Raw genomic sequence first — 19,420 nt, forward strand, 5'->3', positions numbered from 1 at the left:
TTCCCAGTAGGCAAGTGTGACAAGAAAATATTAGAAGTCCTGCTACCATAATGATTGGACAAAGTTTCCTGTTTATTTCTTGTGTTGTACCAACCTCCTTGTGGACTGCATCACAAAGATGACATGCTGTGATGGCAATTTAGTTCAATTCCACCACATTTTGGTGGCTAGGAAGCCTTCCTTCAGATGATTTTGTCTTGCCTTTTATACACTAGGGATGAATCTATGACTTTGAACTACATAGAAAAATTATATTCTACAACTTCACCAATAAAGGAGAACAACATTACCATATTGCAGCCATTAAACCAAAAAGTTTATGTATTGTAGACCTAGTAGATCCCCTCAAAAATTAGTGCTCTGCTTTTAGCAGAATGTACAGTAGGCTTGCTTTTTTTGTTTTTTTGCTGTTCTTTTCCTCTGTACCAAATAAAAAATAAAAATCAAACATGAAAATGCCACAACTAGCAGTTGGATTGGAGTTGGATCCATTTAGAATTGTTTTGCATTGGAATAGCATTTAGACATGCTTTTTGGAAGCAAATGCTTAGTTTTGTTCTTAGGAGAGGAACGTATATCTCAGTTACCATACTAGAGTACACAAATGCTATGTTATTTATGAATATAAATGTCTTAAATTTCTGTACAAGCTTGCTTCCAGAAATTCTTGCAAGCATTTTGTGTGCTTTTGCCTATGGCCTAGATATGGACTACCACATTGCAGAGTACAATTTTGATAGCTGGTTCAATTGTTGGATTTCCAAAGGTTGGTGCCAGAAAAATGTCCTATTTTCTAGTTAAGGTATTTGAGCACTATGTATGCATATCTATTAATTCCCTATGTTCTTTTGGGTTTTTTTTTTTTTCTCTCTTGAACTTTCTAGTAAGGCTCTGTGTGATTGCTAGTTTGGGAGTGGAATTAGATCCACAGAATTTTACAAAATTAAATAGAAATGTAAGCAAAAATATTATTATTAACAACGCTTTCTTCACTTTTTATTTATTTATTGCGGGTAGCTAGAGGTGTAGTCATGCATGTTTATGGACACGAGTTTGCCGGCATTAATTCTAAGTTGTGCTTATATATGAAAATGTTGTGCTCGTCTTCAATTTTATTCATATGGATTATCATCGTATAAAATTTGAATTTGTTAGAACGAAACTTTGAATTTTCTTTACTTTATGACTGTTACCTACCTTTCAATTTTTTTGTTGAATTGTGTAGATTAAATTGCTTTTGGAACTACGTGTGGGGATATATTTTTGAGTACCGACATGTGGCAAGATGACGCCGACGTGTCAGCCGAGGTGCCACGTGTCAGGGGTCATGACGCCAAGGTTATCTCGGTCAAGCCGAGGTTATCTTCGAAGATATCGAAATTCGAGATAAGCGGATAAGAGATAAGGGACAAGAGTCCTAGAATAAATAGGAGACTTAGCCAAGATAAGGATAAAGCTCTTAGAGAGTATATCTTTATCTCTTAAGGAGTCCAAAGTAAGTACTGAACAGGAATCCATAGAAGTCAGGCTTCTACTGGGATTAGGATTGAGGTAACTATAAAAAAGAGGCACCCCCGTGGGTCTAAGTTACGCAATTTTATGCTTTGAGCATTGAGTTTAGCATTCTTGACTATCTTTGAGAGATATTGAGTACTGACTTGATCGTCGGAGTACCCCCGGGTGGCGAACCACCCTCGGAGTCTTCTCTTTCTGTTGCAGGTCAGCCAAGTGCTATCTATTCTGCTGGTTCTCTCCAGCTGGTTACTAAGCGGGCAATGTGGTCAGAAAATCACCCACACACTACGCTAAGCAATTTTGTAAATGGCAACGATTATATTTTAAATTTTGATTTGTTTGCAGATCCCTTCCTAGAGACCAGCCAAATACAAGAGATCTAGATTGTTGGGAAACCGCAGGAAGATGAATCATGCCTCCAGTGGTGTATTATTATCTGGAGTCGCTGTCAATTTGATAGATTTTTTTATTTTATGTTGTGGGTGTAAATCAAAAGTATAGTGTTTCTAAGGAAAAAAATCTAGATATGAATGTTGTTGCCGGTTTGGCAAAATTGTTAAAATGTTCCAAAATGATATTGCAAAACTTGGGTTCAGTCTAAGTTATCATTTTGTAATTAGACAATACAGATGATTGAATCAGTTCATTTAATCTAAAGCATTATGCACAATGTTCTCCAAATAATCTCTCTATTAACTTTGGTTGGTCCACTAATTTGAAGGATGATCCACAAGAGGAAATCATTTCCAAAGAAAAATTTTTACAGCAACAAGAAATAAGAGAACTTTAAATATAATGACAGAAGCTAAAGATACCTTACCCGCCAACGTCGTTTTGGTAAAGAAAAAATAGTTAAATTTTGGTAGGAAAACTGATGTGGCAACGAATATCTTTGCCAAACTTTTATCCAAATTTAGTTTAAGATTTGGTTGACATTTTTTGGAAAGGCATTTGACTCACCATTAGAGTGAATTTGTGAATTGAAGCCAATTTTTTGGCATTGGCAAGGCATTTGACAAAACTATTAAGAGTGGCTCTGATTCAGGTTATGCATGTTTGGCCAAGTGGCCAATCCAAAAGTAATACCGCTACTAGGTATCAAAAGCAAAAAGGCATTAAGTTCTGAACCCAAACAAAAAACAAAAAAATGAAAAGGAAAAAAGATATAGGCTAATTTATAGAAAACTAGGTAATAATAACACTTCTCAATATAAGGATTGTTTGGTGCAATTTATTATTGTTTATTTTCTGATCTATGTTTCAACTGTTTAGTGTAGTTTTACTTACAACTTATTACAGAATAATAAACCCATTAAGTTGAAAATAAATAAATTATTTTCAAAATGGACAGAAGTATTTTTAGCATTTATTTAGTATCATTTATTCAACTTACAAAAAGATACAAAAATCTAACCCAAATCAAATTAATCACAATTTATTATTAACTCTATTGAATTCAAATATTCACTACAACAAAAATCATATTTGGCGACCCACAAATTTCGTCGCCAAAAGTACAAATTTCGTCACCAAAAGAATCGGCGACAAAGTATACAATTGGTTGCCAAAGCTCTGTCACTAAAAGTATTGGCGACGAAATCAAAAACTGTCACCATATGCAGACATTTAGCGACAAGCAAAATTAGTCGCCAAAAATCATATATTCTGTCGCTATAAAATTACAATTTGTTGCTAAAAGGTTAAAATTTGGATAGGCTATGTAGTTTTAGCGACAAATAAATGCGTCACCGAAAGTACTATTTAACGACAAAATTAATTTAGTCGCTAAAAATCACGTTTTTAGCGATGAGTAAGTTTTGGTTGCTAAAAGTTCCTGGAATAACCACTAACTTTTAGCGACAAAAACAATATGTTGTCGCCAAATATATTAACAGCGACAAAAACACCACCTGTTACTAAAATATTCACTACACATTTTGATTTTAATAATTTTCCTGTTCAAAATAATCCAAAACACCTGTTTTCCACTACTACAAAAACCACATTTTATAGCATTCGATGAATGCTATCAAAAGTAAGCAATAGCATTCCTTGGAATGCTCTGTTTGCCCATGTTATTAAAAGTGTATCATTTTTAATAACATTTATCGAATGTTATCGTTGAACGCTATCGTAAATATATTATAACAATTTTTAAATGTTATGAAATAGTTAAAAGTTACTAAAAATACCAAAGGATAACATTTTGTTAATGCTATGAAATTATTTTAATAGCAATCTAGTAATGTTACAATTTATCATATCATAACTAACTAAGAATGTTATAATAAAGCATGCCAACAAACTTTTTGATAACATTTTTTTAATGCTACAATGACCTCATTATGATAGTAATTTTAAATGCTATCATATAGTATTTATAAATATAATAAAAATCCATTCCAACACCAATATTGGAAACCTAAATCCTGTAAATGCAACAAACACATTTTCATCCATCACATACAAAACAATATCATCATTGAAAAATAACTCATCGCCACAAATTTCAAGAAATAATAAAATTGTCATAACATTGTCTTAATAAAGTACCAAAACACAATCTCTCACTACGTTCAGAAAAATAAAAACAAAAACTTAAAGACATAATGTCGGTATGTACAAGACATAATAACACATTCAAATTCCTTTTCTGCACCCACAAACTTCCAAGTTGATTTCTATTGGTTCCATCTTCTTTCTAAACCTAATAACTGTAAAACAATAATCAACACATCATAGTAAGTATAATCAGTTTAAAAATAGAGTGTATATCAGTAAAAAGGAAAAATAAAAATAAAATTATATCAATAAACAACGTATTTATACCTAATGCGTATATCGCTACTCTCTTTTCTTTTCAAAAGCATGTAAGGAAAGTGACACAGTAAATGCAAAGAAGAATTGCCATTAAGAATTTTTTTTTTTTAAATTTTCAAAATGAATGTTTATTTATTTTTTTGTTTTTTTTGGTCAAGAAAAAAAGGAATTTTATTGATGAAATTAACATACAGAAACCATGCCAATACATCAATAAAGGGAGGCGAGAGCAAAAAGCATCATAGCATTACTTCTTAATCCCAACTAAGTTGGCACTAAGAAGAACACCTAATTATATGCTAGCTCAAGCGAAAAAGTTAGTGAGGGACCAACAAACAAAGAAACAAAAATTCAAAAAAAAAAAAAAAACTTGGCCCAAAAAAAGCAAACCAACTAACAAAAAGTTGAAGTATTTACTAACATAAACATGTTGCTGTGCATAATTTGTTGATCACGTATGCTTTAGCTGCTCATAAATGCTTTACATACTTTTGTTGGTTTGTCAGTAGAGGCATAACTAGTCACCTTGCCACACATATTTTGGATTATACATGCTTAGCACAGAAGTCATATACCATTTGCTAGAATGCTTATCTAAAGGATAAAAATACTATTGACATTGCTCTTTAAAGGCTAATGGCTTACTTGGCTACATATGTATGCCACCATAACCTGTTAAAAGTATGCAAAGTTGTATTGCTTCCATTATTCCTGCAAATGATTGGATTAACTTTTGAACTTTGGTTCTACTACTGTCACCGTCATATCATAACTGGTTTGCATATACCAATAGTGTCATTCAGTTCCTTGATATGTACTAATCACTTACTTCATGTAAAGTACACCGAAGCTGTATGGCATTCCGTCCATTTAATTACAGATTTTTCATGGTATAACTAAGATCATTTGTACACTATAAAAATATTATGGCCTCCCAATATAACTAGTTACTTAGTTGCAAAGGTAAAGCATGAGCCTGTTCTCTAAGAGGCAAACCACCATAGTGCCACACCCTAGCATTGACCTCAAGAAACATGGCACTATATAGATCTCCAGTGGCAACCAAATCAATCAGCACCAACAGCAACAAAACAAGCAGCAAATTAAAAAGCCACTAGGACAAAAACAAGCAGCAGTAGCAACCAAATCAAATGCAACCCAATCCACTAGCAGCAACCAAATCAGATGCTAGGTAAAAAGAACACCCAATCCACTAGCAGCAGTAACCAAATCAAATGCTAGGTACAAATCATTCATCTCCTACGACCCTAAGCAAAACCCAAATCAGATGCTTGAGATTATAATTGTGGGGTATTGTTTTTTTACTACATCTTCATCATCATGGTTATCTTTTTAGTATTTGCATTATGTCATTGCCTTAGATTGATTTTTTTGTTTTGATTCTCTGTTTCTTTGTGATGCATTTTGTGGATATATCAGCTTTCTATAGATAAAGAATTATACTCTGTTAATGATTTAATATGTGTTTGCTATTGGTTATTGCAATTTATGTGCAAGAAAGAAGTCTTTTTGTTGTTTGCCAAGTTTAGTATTGAACTCCACTGAGCATAGGACTCTATGGGACTTTTTTTTTTTTTATTAACAAAAAAAGAAGCTATATTGATGAAGAAAAGCAATAACATGCCAAACTAACAACAATAAAGCCGGGCACCCAAGATTGGTGAGAAACCAACCAAAGCAACCAAAGGAAGAAGTAAACATAAAAAAATAACAAAGCAGCACCAGTTCCACTAGCAGCAACAGCAATACAAAATAGCAACCTGCAGTTAACCTCCCTTGTGTGACACCTCTGTACACACAGCAATAGGCAACTATACAACAATAATACTTTTCTCAGGAGCTCTCTAACCAAACCCAATACTGCTGCTGCTGCTCACCAAGGCCAGAAACAGGGCAATAATCAGGATCAATGACACAAAGCAGCAGCTGCTCACCCACATAGCTAGAACAGAACAGAATAAGAATCAGACCATCCCAATAGATTTATGTACCAAACCACTGAAGCTGCTGTTGTAAGCCTACTAACCCAGGCATCTTCTAACCTGATGCAGGTTATGTACCAGATCATTGACAGACACTTGATTGATTTTAGTCTGGAAATGCTTTATATGCTTTTTGCTTTGAATTTGTTTGATTGATTTTGCAATGTAATAAAAATACATATAATAAACACAGGGGATAGACTCAAACTTTTTGGTGTTACTCAATCCTCTGAGTGTGTCTTTTGTAATGGTCCTTGTGAGGACCATAACCATCTATTTTTTTATTGTCCCTTCTCTAGTAGAGTTTGGGATTGTATTAAAGGCGAGCTTAATGTTGAATGGCCTAGCCTTCTCTGGCCTGAAACTATCCAATTAGTTTCCGAATCAGCTGGAGGTAAATCCATCAGTGCAATTATAACTAGACTTGCCTTTACTTGTACTGTGTACCAGTTGTGGATTGTCAAAAATAATATAATATTTAGAAAAGAGCAAATTCCTGTAGAGTTTGTTATCAAATGCATTGTAGATATGGTTAGATTTCATATGATGTCTATTACTAATCTTAAAATGCATCCTAGTGTCAGCTGGTTCTTGAGCTCTTGGAGACTTCCCACACCATTCTGAAAACTCCAGCATTTGGAATGAGAGATGGGAGTTCACTAATATGTGGGTTGAGTGATGGTAGCACAAATTGAGTGTTTTTCTCAAGTTTGCTCATTTTGTAGGTACATGAATAAGCAAGAGATGCAGTCTGTGAGTGAGGGAAACCAAAATCAGTGGGTTGAGAGTTTTGTGAGAAAGATAAAAATTCTTACCAAAATTTCACTAGCCATATTGAGTGTTGATCTATTTTTGTCTACTGTTACTTACATTTTGTGCAGGTACCAGGAGATGAAGACCTCGAGTGTTGTGAGATTCTAAATTGTGGGTTGAGAGAAGTGAGCTCATATATTGTGTGGTGCTATATTAAATTGTTTGTTTCTGTGATTAGCTATCCAAAGTATAGGTGTTATTCGTACAACCATCTGCAATGGACAAGATCTACCAACTTGAGGAAGCATGATCACAAGCATAGTGGTTGCAGGAAAGTATGGAAGCACTGTGAAGGAGCTTTTTTACCCTTTGCTGGTTTCATTAAATCTTGGAATTATGGTGATAGGCTGCATGGCCGCTGCTGTACTAGATCATGGGAGCATGGTGATTTACATAGAGGCTGCTGGAAAGTGTGGCAACATCATGTAGGACAAAGTCTTCTCTTTGTTGGAGGCATTCTTCCTTGGAAGAAAGGGACAGTGTTTGTGGCTTCTGTAAGCACCTAAGGAGTGAAGAAATTTGTTGTTCTTTGAACTGTATACATCTGTTGGGTTCTTTTGGACATTTCTCTAGTTCCTTTTTGAACCTACCCTTGCGGGGTGTGCAAGGGATTTTAATCCATATGGTCTGTTTTGCTGATTATATGTTCATGGTCCACATATTCTTTTATAGGGCCCAGGAACATATCATCTTGTTCACAACATGCCGCACTATCTGTTAAGGTTTTGCATGGTATTTTGGGTATTGTTAGGGTGTTATCTTGGAGGCTTGCTTATAGGTTTGTTGATGTTCTTTTTATATCTTGGTTTTTTTGGTTTCTCCACAGGTTTTCTTTTAGTCTGGACATGTTGCTGCCCATTTTTTGTTTTCGTTGATATATAGTTCTTTTTTTTTATGGGGTTAGTTAGACTAAACATCAGCAACATTCAACAATCAGCCAACTATCTAAGAGAGACCAAACAACATTAAGCCTTGAGACTAATAAGGCCACAAAAATCCTCCAACAGACAGGACCATAAGCCTTGAGACTAAACCAAACAGATCAACAAAACATAACTTTTCAGCCACCAAACAGATCAGCAGCCTAGAGACTAAACCAAACAGATCAGCAGCCTTAAGACTAAACTAAACAGATCAGCAGACTAATTCCAACTCAACCCTCTAACTAATAGAGCAAAACAGAACAACAGAACAATTTTCGTGGTTGGGGACACTATCATCTCTTTTCCTTCCTTATTTCCCAATTTTCTTTTCCATTTCTTCTTTTGTTTCGTCACTCATTTTTGAGTCATCATCACCCTTCCCTGAAGTTCTTTTCTTTTCTATTTCATTGTACACTTTGTTGCATCTCACAGTATTACTTAGCTATCAGTTTTGCATGCAAATAACATTATGTTTATCCAACACCATTATATAATGCTATCTAGTGAGAGAGCAGTGATTATAACTATGTTAGATAAGAGGACTACATGATGATAAACAACCACAAAAATCCACCAAAGCAGTTACAATCTTCAAAATGAACAAAAATACCTTGCATATTACTGCAATGTTAATGCATCCGAAGGTCAAAGATCAAAGCTAACACTCTCCGTTTCATTACCCAACTGAGATTTTTTTTTTTTTTTAAAAAAAAAAAAAACTTTATCAGTTAAATATTACATTCCACAAAGAATGAGATAGTTTTAACGAGCACTTGGCTCTTCTCTAACAAGAGGAAAGAAAGAAAAAGAATAAAGGGAGTAGTACTAGCATGCTAATGATCTATAGAGAATGAGATGTGTATCTAACCACAAAAACGATCAAGTTATCAATAGGCATTACAACCCATTTTCTTCCAACATATCAGGGAAACAAAACAAAAAAAAAACAAAAAACTATTGAGTCATCAATAAGTATTTGAGGTATGTTTATGGGTGCAAAGGGAAATAGAAATGTTTGTGCTCCAAGCCAGCAGCAATAGGTAATGCCATCAAAACAGAAACTTCAAAACATAAACTTTGGCTGTCTTTGCCTTGCAATCATTGTCCCTCCTCCTCCTTTTGACAATTTTAGTTTACTATTAAAAATTAAAATAAAAAAGAAGTACAGAGATGCATATCAAATTATTCATGTACAAAATTATGGACTCTCACAATGTTGAAATTCTAGGCTGTTTGGAATCAACCAAGCACAATAGTCCAATAGACTACACATCAAGATGCATGGATTTGAGTATCTAAACATTATGCAATATAAAGAGCTGTCTACAATTATTTTCCATAAATTGTTTTGTCATAACCTAACAGCTACTACAAGTCCTTCAAGATTAAACCAGGTAAATTTTATCCAAGGGAATAAAGATAACAAAAGACTTCTATCTGACGTCAATAAAGTTGAGAATGGCACTAATATCAGCTCCATTTGAATCTTGTATGGCTGTAAGTGCTTCAAAGATCATTGCAACTACAAGGAGTTTGGGAATGCCACTACTTTGTAATGAGTTTATGAAGTTTAACTAAACTGCTCATACTGTTGCATTAACTACAAACTGAAATCCACCTAAAAATGGCCCACAGCATAATGGGTTGTGTGAGGAAATATGGACCGAGAAAGGGCCGACAGCAGAACCTCGCAATCAGCCCAATATCACTTCCAGTGCCCGGTCCACCAGCACTCAGCAAACAGAAATGGGTCTAGGCCCAAAAAGAAAAAACTAAAAATAAGGTTACATATCTTTCAATGTACTTAACCAAATATTTTTCAAGATAATACAAGAAGAAAATGGAAATTTGAATTACAAGCTAAAATGACCATATATGGTTTTTATGAATGGTCTACTACTCAATGTGAGTTTAAAATTTTCTTCAACAAGATTGTTAAGAATGAATTTTGCCAAGATTGAACTCACTTTAAGAATGGTTAATTAATCCAATGCTATTCACGCAAACAATTGTGCAGGACTCAGAGGGAATTTCAGATCAGTTGTTGTCAAGGGTTCATTATTTGAGACTCCTTAGCTTCCCTTTGCCAACATACTTCCGAATGCCATAGATACTAGAAATGCAACTGCATTCCCCACTTGTATATACCTACAAATTAGATGGAAATAGACAAATATTAGGCACCAAGGAAACAATTTAGAGTGCTGCTATTTGCCTCAGACCTTTTTTCTTTTGGACCCTCATCTCTTAATATTGATAATTATTTGTTTATTCACCAAAAGGGTCAGTCAAGTCTTAGAAAAAAAAAATGCAAAACGACATAGTTTCGACTTCTAATTTATTGACTCCAAACTAACAAAATTTAGAATGCCTCAAGAATTTATAGAACTTACTGATCAAAGATCAAGTTTAGAAGCTTCCTAGGTAATCAATATATTGGGGTAAAATTGAAACAAGTATTTGTGTACACTACGTGAGCTTTTACAACACAAGCACTATTTGAAGTTCTCCCATGTTGAATATACAAATTACTTTTAGTACCATAATGCTCTGATGATTACATCTATGTACCATGTTTTGTTTACCATTTCGTGTGACACCACTCTATTAATTTAATAGATCTCATCAATCATGTCTGTTGCTAATTCAAGGGAAGTTTGGCTGACCCTTAGTGGGGTCACTTTATTGCTTTGAGGATTTGAGAGAAAAACTAATTAAAAATTATACAGAATTATTTGAGAATGATGATCCATTTTATGTACATTGCATTGCTTATTTTAATAGATCTCATCAATCATGTCCATTGCATTGCTTATTTGAATTATCTGAGAATGATGATCCGTTTTAGAATATGGTGTTTTGTGTAGTTGATGCTGGTTTACTATTTACTTGGGTGACATTTGTTCTTTATTGAGAATCTGATTGATAATCTAGTCAAACCTTTGGCAATTAAATTGTGCAAATGTTCATGAACAACTGTTGTTTTCTAGTCTTTCCGTGCATATTTCTTCTACAAGGCATCTCGTGACATGGATACACGATTTGGGATTAACAAAGAGCAAAGTGATTCTACTACTAAAGCATGGCTTGAGAAGATGAAAACCCTATTTATCAGAAAGGGTTGTGGATTCTCCTCACGGAGTGTTATTACAGGTGATGCATATAAAGGAGTCAATGAGATTGGACTGCCTTTTGAAATTGCTCAACAGATAACATTTGAGGAGAGAGTTACTTAATATAACATGCAGTATCTGCAAAAGCTGGTTGATGAAAAGTGTGTTTAACCTATAGGGATGGTTTGTCAACCTACTCGCTGAGGGAAGGTTCGAAGGGGCATACTTTTTTAAGACCTGGTCAAGTGGTACATCGACGGATAATGGATGGGGATATTGTTTTCATCAATAGACCTCCGACAACGCATAAACATTCCCTGCAAGCTTTGTCGGTTTATGTTCACGATGACCATATAGTTAAGATCAACCCTCTTATATGTGGGCCACTTAGTGCTGATTTTGATGGTGATTATGTCCATATATTTTATCCTCAATCCCTTGCTGCAAAATCAGAGGTTTTGGAACTGTTCTCTGTAGAGAAACAGTTGCTTAGTTCTCATAGTGCAACTAACGAATGTATTTTGGACTCTTTTTAACTCTAAAATTAGACATTAACCATACAGAGGGAAACATAAAACTTAAACCTTCATCTCCGCAATACAGAGTAAACCCACTCCCCATGTAGTGTACACAACCAAAGACCAACAAGAAAATAATAAAACAAAAATAACATGTGATTTTTGGCAACGCAAAATATACATATTAGCCATAATGAGATACACAAAACTTTTGTGACTAATAAACACACACAAATTTCATCAACAAAATTGTTAGTTATATTCTAACACAAGCACAAATCACTAGTCCCACATAAATCAATTTATAAGAATCTTCTTCTAACAAGAAAACTATTATTTATATATATGTGTACGTACCTTATTAGGATGAAGATAGACTTTGTCTCTGAAGAGAAGAACAACACTGGCCTCATCAAGAACACGGGTGAAAGCAGCGACTGAGTGTTCCTGAAAATCAAATAATTGTAGTATTTCAAATAATTCATGTACAATTACAGACTCTCACTGAAAACACAATAACTGAAATACATGGAGTGACAAATACTAAAAAATGATTAATCAAAGATCCTAAATTTACTATATATACATACTTCCACAACTTCAATTTGTAGATAAACACAAAAAAAAAACCCACCAAGAAAACTAAATTATATTCTCCTAAATTGTATTTGAGTCCAAAATCCTCCTAAATTATATTCTCAAAGATCCAAAAGTAAAAAAAAAAATGGATCTAATAAACAAAATCACAGTAGGCCATCATTGATGCATTTTATCGAACATTTGACAGATAAGAAAAATGGGATTTGAACTCTAATGAGAGAAACCAGACATCACAACAACACCCCTAAAAAAAATTCTAAAAAGGCACTTGGCAAGAAAAAAAATCAATTAGGGCATAGAAATTGCAATTTATAGGGGAAAGAGAGACAAGCACAATTTGTCAATAGAAAAAATAAGAAGCTGAAGAAGGGGGGAGAGAGAAAGAGAGAGTCCCCCCCCCCTCCGACGACCCTTACCCTACGACCACGCCTAACAAACCCATGGCCACGCCCCTCCCTACCTCATCTACACCAAACACCTCTGCCGTTCTCACCATTCGCTACCTAGCTCAAGCTTGACAATCGTTTGGGTATGCTATTTGGACTCTTGAAGTCTACTAATTGGATGTTGAATGAGAAGAGAAGAGAGTAGATGAGTGCGTACCGTTGATTGTCACCGTTGCTGAATCAGTTTCGCCGTACCGTCGAAGTGTGCACAGAGAGAGAGATTGAAACCCTACCCTTCCCTTCCATTCCCTTTTGAATCCTCTATCTTCTCCCTCTCTTCTCGTTTTGGGTGTGTTTAAGGGTCGGTCCAGCCTTTTGAAAAAAAAAAAAAAAAATTAAAAAATGCAAAACGACGTAGTTTCGTTTGCTAATTTATTGGCGACAAAAATTCTTCTGTCGCCATAAGTACCGTTCATCTTTTCCGCGACTATTTCATTTCCGTCGCCAAAACTTTACAATTGGCGACCAAAATTTCGTCGCTATATGTTCATTTGGTCGCGAAAATATTTTTGGCGCTCCCGCCCAAAAAATTAAGTTGGCGCCAAACCTTTTGGCGACTAAAAATATTAACTTGTCGCCAATAGTGTACTTTTGGTGACAAACAATTATATTGTCGCTGATTATGTAAAATTGGCGACTAATTTCAGTTTGGTTGCTAAAAAACGTCACCAAAAATGTTTTTTGTTGTAGTGATTCCCTAAAACTGATCCCAAGCCACAAACTCACTTAACTTAACATCTAAAATTCAATATTGTTTGTTCACTACTAAGAATATAAATTTTGAGCTCAACATTTGTGGACAATCTACTATGCCACTAATGTTTGTTATCCACATGATGCAGTTCATATCAAGACACCACTTGTCATCCAGTCATATCAAGACACCACTTGCAACAAAGACCCATGAACTGCAGCAAGAGGAAATGAAATATTAGAAATTGATTTATAGAAATCTACCAATCAAAACAAAGGAAAGGAAAGAAAATAATCAAAGTGGTTCATTCATACTAGTAGAGATCAGAGAAACAGGGGAGGAACAAAATGGTTTCTCTTTGACTTGAATGTGTTCTCATGGTTGTAATCTAATTTTTTTTGGGTGAAATTAGTCAAGTACAAAAATGGTAAGCCAAGTGTAAAAATTGTTAAAGTCTTAAAAAAATCCATTACCTGAACTAACTGATGTCAAAAATCCATATCGAACGAGACTTCCTTTTTGCTTAACTCATTCTGTTTCTAATTTTGTATTTCTACCTTCCTGAACCAAAAAAAAATCAGCAATAATCTCACCTAGTTAACTATATAAACAATTTAATAAAATTGAATAGATTGGGAAGAAAAGAAGAAATTCTCTCACCCACTCCTCATTATTCTAACAAAGTATTGATAACTGTAAGGAAGCAGTTCGTATGTGATATTCAGATGGACAATATGACCTGCAACATTAGGAACCAACCAACCAATACAAGTATTTTTTTTTTCTTTCCAAACAGAAGGCATTAACATATTAACCCCCAAAAAAAGTTTTTAGAAAAATAAATATACCTTAGAAGCTCCAATCTATAAAGTTTTTGCCATCTGTCTTTTAAACACCATTTAACAAACCTTAAAATAATAAACCAAAACAAAATTGGCAAATAAAAAGTCAAAACAGAAAAGTCATAGTCAACAATTAATGCTTTGAAATCTATGACCAACAATTTAATTCAAAAAAATAGGCGTTTGTCTAACTACAGTCACTGTAGTCATTCAAGCTTTACCTGATAAAGGCAATAACAATGATCAAACTGAAAAAGAATACACACATACATATAGAGAGAGAGGGGCCAAACTTGCTAAAGAGTGATGTCCATCATAAATAAAAGTTTTCCAGACACACACACACACATATACACAAGTAAATCAGCAACAAATTGTAGAAGAGGTAATAATTTGAAAACAAAAAAAAACAGAAACAAAATCAAACCATTCAAAACGTTAGTTTATGGCTTAACTTTTTGATTTTTTATTTATCTCGTTCATATGTTGGAAAGATGAGTTTGTTCATCGTGTTCAGATAACAAAGTTGAACTATTACACAATGTTCGATTATTTATATTTAAACAAAACAATTTTGTTCAAATTATTAAGATTGATCACATATTACATGTTCATACATAAAAAATTGAAAATTTTAAGTTAGTTCGATTAAAATAAATTAAACTTTTATTCGTTATTCAAATATAAATTTTTGAACACACTAAGTTTGTTCAATTCTGAATTCTTGAACATGATTAATTGGATGAATTTGTTAAATTTTTTACAGAATTTTATACCCACCCAATGTAGCAATGTTAAAACTGATTATGTTGTTGATTGCAAAAGTGAATTTGTTACTAACGAGGTATGTTCCTGTTACCCACCCAAAAAAGAGGTATGTTCATTTTCACCATTAACATACATTCATGAATCAAGAGTGAGAATGATAATATGAAATGATAACGAGATACTACAGTTCAACACCGACAATGAAGATTAACACCAGCGAAGATGAAGGCAGAATGACGATGGATATCAAAACAAACGAAGATGGTCTCTATTCTGAGGATTGTGGGGGTTTTTTGTTTTGTGTAGTGGTGAAGATGAAAAGTTTTTGGTGTATATTCAAATAGTTAGTGGCGTGTTAATATAGGGTTAGTAATGAAAAGTTAAGATGTGAAATAAGATATTTTTAAATTTTAAAAATTATTTTATACGTTTATTAAGTGATAGTATATTTTGAGAATATTAATGATGTGTAAATAAAATTACCCATAATTATAATATTAAAGAGTATCTTGGTGAAATTTTATTTTAAAGCCATATATTCATAAAACCTTAATCAGCCGAAAGATAAGCCCAATCTCCCTCCGCGCAAAATAAAAAACAAAAGAATATATCGAGGGTTAGTTTGACAATGATTTTTTTAAAAATAAAGTTGTTAAAAAATTTGATGTCTTTATTACTTTCTTTTAGTTAGTGAAAAAATCAAGTGAATCCTTAGCTTTTTTAATTGTTAATAATAATTTGTTTTAGCTAAAGGTGAACACGTTTTTATTTTTTAATTAGTTAAAAATAGTGTGTTTGGTTTTGATTTTTTGGATATTGAATTTTTTATTTTTTATTTTTAATGAATATTTTTAAAATTTTAAATAATTTTTTTACTTTTTTAGATGCACACACCTTACTTAGATATATCTAAATAATAAAATATTTGTAAAAATTAATAAATACACAAAAATATGAAAAATATATTGAATTTTTGTATTTTTTATATTTTTGATAATTAGTGAATTTTAAAAAAAAATTCACAAATATTATATTTTTAAAGCGTATTTATGTTAAATGTCTCTAAAAATTAAAAAAATTACTTTAAATATTAAAAAAAATCAGTAAAAATAAAAAAAATACAAAAAATGGGCAAGTAAAATTTTAAAAGGGTGAATTTTAAAAATAAAAATCAAACTAGTTTTTTTTTTTTTTTTTTGGATGGTGTCAAAAATAGTTGAAAAGGCCAAGACCAAAACGGCACATTACGTCTGGATGCTACAACAACTCAAGCACTATCATTTATTTTGAAAAATGTTAAAGAGTAATCATATTTAGTTATTATTTAACGTCATATATTTATATTACACAAATCTCAATATTAGATGAAATAGGCAGTGCCTCATAAAACAAGACATCATCAAACAACACTCAAACATAATCATTTTAACATTACTGAAATAGAAGATCCTATTTTAGTCGAAGGCTTCGTTTGGAAAGTTGGGTTAATTTTTAATTTTTTTGACTTCTTTAGTTTAGGTTAAAATGTTCGTTTGGGTTAGTTTTTTTAACTTTTATGACTTTTCTGAGAAAAAAATAAAACAATTATAGTTTTAATATGACATTTTATCTTATTAATTTTTTAATTTATTTTTAACTAAAAAATCAACCCAACCCAATTGCAAAACGACACCTAAATACAGTCACATCCTCATGATAAGATCTCAAAATTCTCAAGGGGAAAGGTTCATCATGTGTATTAAAGTTACAGAATCATCTGTAAGTGACAAACTCTTAAATAATCCACACAACCTTACCCCGAAGCCTGATCTGTAACATCTCCAGAGGCCATGATGGGCCACCACATTCACAATTCAACACCAGCTAACGCTATAGCGTGTGTTTCTTTCATCATGTGCATATTGTTGGAAAAAATAGTTTTTTTGGTGATTTTAATTAAATATTAAAATGGGTTCTAATCATCTATTGTGTTGGGTCTAAGTGGGTTTAGATATTTTGCAATGAGATCTTTACACTACAAAAAGAATGACCAAAAACTATTGAGAATTGAATGAGAAATTGCCTCATGAAGTTAGCTTCATGAAAGAGATATTGGGATTAGTGTGTAACATCTATCCCACATTGATTGTAGAAGAATACATTGAAGAGTATATATATATATATATATTTTTTTTTTCCAGACCTAGGGTTTGGTGTGGCTGATGCAGGATTATTATATACATGTATATTGGTGATAATTACAAATAAAATACCAGAAAATACAAATAAAAAAATTACAATAATTATTGAAAGGGCTGAGGAGCGGGAAATTCGTTACCTTTAAGGAGATTCAAGCCCTCTGATACAACAGTCCGACTAAGTCGTGTGGTTAACCAATACTGCACAATTGGTTGAACCCAAAGTTTTATCACATACACCATTTTTTATTTGCCTGATAATCTCACAAATAAGAAACTTAAGCTACAATAAGAGAGGCGAAAGGCTCAATTTATAGGAGAGGAAAGCTTGGTTACTAAGAAAGGGGTTAACTTGGAGGAAAAGTATAGGAGAGGAAATTTGTGGGAAATTTCCTTGGAGGTGAGGAAACTTGGTGGATAAGAATAAAGACTTAACTTGGAGACTTGGTGAGCAAGTTTTCTTGGAGGAAAAAAAAGGATTAACTAAGAGAACAAGTTATTTGGAGCCCAATCATACAATATAATGTATAACACATTATAATATTAAAATATCAGCTAACAATGTGTATAATATGTTTATAACTCCTAAAATATTGCAGAGGTTAATGATGCATTATTGACCAGCTATAAAGGCTGGAGGCTCCTCCTCTCTCCCCTATACATGTATAAATTGAGATCCTCCTGTCAAGCCTTAATATAGAAATTTTTGCTTCCATTTTACAAATTAGTTTGCCAAAAAGTTCCTACAGTGAGAGAGTGTTGCCACGAAGTCAGTTTGCCAGAAAGTTCCTACAGTGAGAGAATGCTGTCACGATTTTTGTTCGCTAAACTAGACAAAGAGTGCTTCTACGGTAGCTGATTTTTTTACCATTGTATCTTGGGAGACAGACGCCAGAATTCCTCAAGCACTCGACTTGTGAGGCAGCGAAAATTTGTTTTAAGGAAATTGCTACCGTGCAGGCTTCAGTTTGGTACCGGAATTCCTCAAGCACTCGACTCGTAAGGAGGCGAAAATCTGTTTTAAGAAAACTGCTACCGTGCAAGTTTCGGTTTGATTTCTTTACCATTTTATTGTATTAAATATTTATGTTATAATTTAATTATAATTCTCAATCTGTATCCTTAATATATAATTTTGATTTATTCATGAATCTATTTATTTAATTTCATAATTTCGACGATAAAGACCCAGTTACATATACAAAATTCTGAAAATATGGCTACCGACTTCGCCAATGCAGGGTTACAACATCCAACTAAAACAAGAATATATGCATAAAACCAAGTCAGCTACAAATGCTTTTCAAGGTGACGAGCCAACCATTCACCACTTGGGCCACACTGACGCCAATATTATATATATATATATATATATACTAGTGAAAAACATGGACGGAATTAAGAAAAGATTAGAAAGGGTCATAACTCTTTGTTTATGTGAAAAATATGATTTGTCATAACATTTTAAAAATATATATCTCATTTTATACATAAAATGATCCTAATATAAAAAATACACATCTCGTTCTTATCTCATCTTGCATTCTCTTTTTACTTTATCCCGAAATTTTTTTTTTCATCCTATTCGAAATTGCTTCTATAATATTTGAATTTTTTTTTATTTGTATAGATATAATTTATATATCATATTGTACATACATGTATACTTATGTATACGGTGAAAAATTTTATTTATCTTTTGACCCCTCCGATAATGAAATCCTGATTTTGTCCCTGGTGAAAAGGTTTGTGCAAGGCACGGACTAGTATAACCTTTTGACTCTAATATTTTATTGAGTTTATTAAATGAAATGAAATAATATGACATTTTTTAATATTTATTTTATATTCGGTTCATTCAAAAAATAATGAAAAATGTATTGCAAAAAAATAATAATTATTCAATAAAAAAATAGAAAAAATATTCATTTCATTCCATTGCACTTTATTCCATTCCATTGCTTGAACTTTTTCTCCAAAAATTAGATTAGTTTATTACAAAATTGACTAGAATCAATGATTAAATATATGATAGAAATTTTAATTTCTATTATAAAGTAAAATTATGGAATAAATAGATGGGATAAAATTTTAGTTCAAATGAGTGGATTATATTTATTATTTTTGTTAGGATGGAATAATCAAATGGTGATATTACACGTGAATGATCTTATGGTATTATCGTTAA

At 32.8% G+C, this 19,420-nt stretch overlaps 1 long non-coding RNA gene across 9 annotated transcripts; it reads right to left on the reverse strand.

Annotated features, from left to right (window-relative positions):
- Positions 1–3,833: 3,833 nt before the first annotated feature.
- LOC114297601 (uncharacterized) lies at positions 3,834–17,503 on the reverse strand. Of its 9 annotated transcripts, XR_014363399.1 has the most exons (9): positions 17,373–17,501; positions 14,294–14,353; positions 14,106–14,184; positions 13,919–14,006; positions 12,909–13,659; positions 12,063–12,152; positions 10,042–10,222; positions 8,685–8,758; positions 4,015–4,229 (listed from the first exon to the last, which is right to left on the reverse strand). It is a non-coding gene; the product is annotated as an uncharacterized LOC114297601 (long non-coding RNA). The 9 variants fall into 9 exon arrangements; XR_014363398.1 differs by having other exon boundaries at positions 13,919–14,184; XR_014363400.1 differs by lacking the exons at positions 14,106–14,184; positions 14,294–14,353.
- Between the last annotated feature and the right edge of the window lie 1,917 nt (positions 17,504–19,420).

Source organism: Camellia sinensis, chromosome 3 (genome assembly GCF_055761805.1).
Source record: "Camellia sinensis isolate YWXY chromosome 3, ASM5576180v1, whole genome shotgun sequence".
Classification (NCBI taxonomy): domain Eukaryota; kingdom Viridiplantae; phylum Streptophyta; class Magnoliopsida; order Ericales; family Theaceae; genus Camellia; species Camellia sinensis.